Here is a 4,635-nt window from a genome sequence, read left to right as displayed (position 1 = left end):
GAAAGAGTGACAATAGCATTGCTCATCAACAAAACGAGAAAACGTAAAGAAATTGAATTTGATAATAAGTTGAAGATATAAGCCATATGTTGAAATTAATTTATGCTATGCATGCCAATCTAGCTAAGTTATGCTTGTGAATTTCCTTCGAAATTACAGTTAAAATTTCATATGAAAAAGGACAGCAAATTACTAATATATATTTTATAAAGTGACTTGGTATAAACAAAGAAAATTTCAATCCTAGGATTTTAAATTTCTAGCTTGTTGTAGAAATTCTCTTGACTGAAGAAGTAAGTTTTTTTTTTTTGTACATGACTGAAGAAATAAGTTAATGCTATAAGAAATGGCAAAATTAAACCGCGTGGGAATGCATGTACCATAAGGGATGGTAACGAGTGTCCACGGATGCGAGTTTTACACTATTCAAACTCATACCAGAAATCACTACCCGAACTCAAACTCAAATCCAAAGGTTGTTCAGATGGCAAAATAAAACTCACACCCACATCCATTGGGTTTGGATTTTTCCACCCAAACCCGCAGTGCATTTTGTACTACTTTGTAAATTTAAGCAAAACAAGGTCTGTCAAGCCAATCAGTTAGCACAACATATTGTAAACTTAAGCAAAAACAAGGGAATTTAAACATATTGTCAATCAGTTAGCAAAAATATATGTTGTAAATTTAAGCAAAACATATTGTCATTGATGAGAACTAAACAAAACAAAGTCTGCCAATTGAAAATACACACTACAACATTTTGGACCTATCGCAACGCCTTAATTTTGGGATGTAAGAAAACCGTTCTCATAGAGTGTCAAAGGAAACGGTTTTTGTAAACCGTTGTGGTAGTGTCTATATTTCGCCCACTATTTGCAACAATCGAAAACCGTTGTCATAGACACCAACAAGATCGGTTTTCTATTTGTTTTGTATAGCGATGGCTTAAAACCGTTCTGTAATAGTTTATAATTATTTTAATAAAAATATATACTTCTCCCAAAAGAAAACAAAACACGCGTTTCCATTCCCAAATTTCAGAAACATTCATCCATTCCAATATTCAAGATTCAAAAAACACAATTCGCGATTTCTTCCCAAAATCGATTCATCTGTTCTTCTTCTTCTTAAAATTGATTCTCAAAACGCAATTCAGAAACGCGATTCATTTCATTCAGATTTGTTGCTTCTTCTGGCAAAGAACCCTAATTCGCTATGTTCTGTTGATTATTGTCGCAAACTCAGAAATTGATTCTTCTTCCTAAACTTACGAACCCTAGTCCGTTCATTGACCTGAGAAAGATGAGGAAACACGATTCATTCAAAGAAATCGACGAACCCTAGCCTCATTCAAAGAGATCAACGCGATTATTTCCTTTCTTTCAGACATCTATTCTCACAAGGTACTCACTCTTCAATTCTTTTTCAAATTTGATTATTGTGAGTATAAAACTTTTGTTTACCTTTTTTGTCGTTCTCTTTCTATATTTCACATAGGTATCTTCAGCTTCAAGATGAAGGGGTAACTAAAAAGGTAGTACTATTTTATTTTATGGTATTGAAATTGGAATACACCTTTAATGAGGTTATATATGTTACCTTGATTAACTAGTATGAATTACCTAGTTTCCGATTTGAATCGTTCACTGAGTTAGACTACCTATGTTGGATGGATTGCTCTGTCGAGGATTCACCACTAAATGGTTTTGCATTTAGATTTCTTATTTCTATTATCTTTTGAATCTTTGATTTAGTTTCTGATGAAGAAACGTTGCAGGGGTTTGTGAATGTAGTTATGATGTTGTTTTATCTGTTTTTTTTCGGGAAATCATTGATCAAATTGATGAAGAATCAGATCGATGTGGTAAGGAGATAAGGGAAAGCAACAGAGATGTTTCAAACTAGGTACTCAGCATCTTTAGTTAGCCTATTAGTGTCATTTTTTTTCATTCTTTGCATCTATGAACCTTATGTTCATTGTCCACATTCATCTCATATATATATATATATATATATATATATAGCTAGGCACTAATGTTATGCATTATGGATGAAGTTATAGTTAACTAGAATAAATAATGTGTATCTATCTTTTATATCGCAAATAGTCTTATTATTTTTGCATTATTTCAGTCCTCCTGCAATTGAGAGGTTTTCCAGTGGCTTCATGGTCTACTTCTCAACCCCGCAGATTGACTTTCTCTACATCTGATGTAAGTGTAAATCATTTCTCTAATTCTGATGTTTTCATTTCCATTGCTTAGATCTTTTCAATTTTTGTAATTGTTACACTGTGATTTCATGCTTTGATCGTAATTTTGAGAATTAAGACGGTTCTACTTGTGTTGCAGTTAACAAAAAGGGTAGGGCTGTGCATAGTAGGGAATTGTTATTTCGACACTTGTATTGCCTTTCTCTATCCTCCATTGGATATATCGGGTGGTTGATATATTTGATTGAGAGGCTGCTGTAGACACTTAGGATGGAGATGATCCGGATCCGATATAATTACTATTGTGTATATACTTGTCACAAATTTGGAATTTTATACAAAATTTTTATATCAATGAATACAGGAAGTAAGTCATCAAATGGCCAAAATATAGCTCAACTGAAGTAAGCCATCTAAATTGTGTTACTTCATTAATATTCTCATATACTCTCGTTTTACTTGGTTTAGCGTGTTAGTAATGAAGACAAAGCGCCTCCGACTCTTGGTGTCAAAATTGTTTGTGATGAAGCACTGATTAGTTTAAAATTAAGTAAGAGCTAAGACATAGCATTCAGTCCTTAGTTACTGAGTTAGCCTTATCTTTCTTGACTTTTCTTTTCTTCAAATGTTTTAAAGAAAGAGGAAATTAGGAGGAAGAGGCATAATAATCTGTTAGCAAGGCTTATGTCCCATGTACGACGGCTCCATCACTCTTGCACGAAGGCTCTGTTTTTTCCTGCACGATTGCTACTTCCGCGTGTGATTTGTAAGTTTGTCATCTCTTTCATTTTTCCTCACCACTTGCACTGGATTTAAACAAATATAAATAAATTGATTTATTTTCATGCATTGCTTAATTTTGTAGTTTGATTTGCATTGTGATTTGTTTGAAGTTTAGTGATTTTTTTGTACTGTGGTGTACTGACATGATGGTTTTTGGCTATGTGCTTATCCATCTTTTGTGAATGTTATTAAATTAAATAGTTCTAAGGAATTAATCGGCAACTGAACATCTTATATTTTGGTTGCAGTATTGGTATAAAATATAGATTGATCCTCTGTGCTAAACTTATACATGATACTTCTAGTAAATATGCAAACACTAAATTTGTGGTATATAATATGTTTGTTGCTGTTTTGATACCTAGGAATATTCCAAGTTACTTAGCATAGTTGGTGCCTTTTCTCTTCATCTAAATTTGGACTTGTTGATTCATGATTTCAAGAAAGTTGTTTGATTCCAAGATAATCACTTAATGTTTGTGGTTATAGGGCTCATGCTTAAACTCTTGGCATTATTGCAGTTGATATTTATTGGATACTATTGTGTAATCAGCAGCACTCTATGGCCTGCTTCTACTTTATGCATAATTGCAACAATGTAAAAAAGACTCAAATAGAAGAAGGCTAAGCTTTTTTGCCGGGAGTTTGTATGTTTTGCTGCAGTACATAAGTAGTTTGCAGAAGGATGTTGGGAGTTGGTGAACAATATTTTGGTACTAATTAATTTTGTTTTTCATTCCTTGCACATTTTGCTCTTTTATGAGTATAATAATTATAAAATCAGGTTCTATGTGCAAAAGGTTTGTTCTCTAATTAGCTTCAATAGTTCCTCGCAAATCCCAATCACCATTTTATTTTTGGACTAATTATATTATATAGTACTTATATTGTAATTCTTTATTTTATTTTGGATCAGGCTGGCCCTAAAATGTCTATATTTTTGGCTTATGGGGGCTTATTTCGGTAAGGCTTTATTTCTTCTCTCTTAGTTACTGTTATTTGTAATTGCTAGTTAAGTATATAAATATGATTATATATTGCTCATATCATACATATGTTTTCCATGTAATTGCAGAGTTACAGGTAGAGAGGATGGCAAAATACTACTTTATAATATGCTGAAGTCTCATATTTTAGTGATGTATTGTTATGTTTTTGTTAAGAAACCATAATAGGATTGTTCATTAGGATATTTAATGACTATATACAGTACATGTTCAACATAGTATAACTTGTATTCTTTTTTGATATGTAATTTGATAAGTTTTCATATCTTATTCTGGTGATATTTAATTTTTGTTATTGCTATTGGTTCTTTTTTTATTAATTATTATTAAAGAATAAAAATAGAATTTGAATTTTTTTTTTTAAAAAACGACATACCTTTTACATCTGTTGATGGAAGTACCCGTTGTGAAAAGTATCTTTTTAACATCTGTTTCTTTCAATAACCGAGGTGCAATGGACACCAAGTGAAGACACATTGCCTCAAAAACCGATATATAAGGTCGTTCCATCCAATGTAACCGATGTAAAAAGTCATTATTCTATCATTATAAACCGTTCTCTAATTCAACCAATGCCAACGGTTTTTACTGAGAATGGATAGAAACCGTTGTTGTTGGGAACTTTGAAAA

General features: G+C 32.2%; 1 long non-coding RNA gene across 5 annotated transcripts; it reads left to right on the top strand.

Moving 5' to 3' along the window:
* Positions 1-1,009: 1,009 nt before the first annotated feature.
* On the top strand, positions 1,010-4,273 carry LOC123887387. 5 transcript variants are annotated; one of them, XR_006801457.1, is made up of 8 exons: positions 1,010-1,406; positions 1,501-1,537; positions 1,853-1,908; positions 2,137-2,216; positions 2,355-2,765; positions 2,852-2,981; positions 3,520-3,961; positions 4,074-4,273. It is a non-coding gene; the product is annotated as an uncharacterized LOC123887387 (long non-coding RNA). The 5 variants fall into 5 exon arrangements; XR_006801456.1 differs by having other exon boundaries at positions 1,501-1,908; positions 3,520-3,711; positions 3,915-3,961; XR_006801458.1 differs by having other exon boundaries at positions 1,501-1,908; positions 3,520-3,798; positions 3,915-3,961.
* The last annotated feature ends 362 nt before the right edge of the window (positions 4,274-4,635 follow it).

This window comes from Trifolium pratense, linkage group LG5 (assembly GCF_020283565.1).
Source record: "Trifolium pratense cultivar HEN17-A07 linkage group LG5, ARS_RC_1.1, whole genome shotgun sequence".
In the NCBI taxonomy this organism is placed as follows: Eukaryota; Viridiplantae; Streptophyta; class Magnoliopsida; order Fabales; family Fabaceae; genus Trifolium; species Trifolium pratense.
The sequence above is the reverse complement of the archived record's forward strand: the minus strand, read 5'-3'. Positions and strand labels throughout refer to the sequence as shown.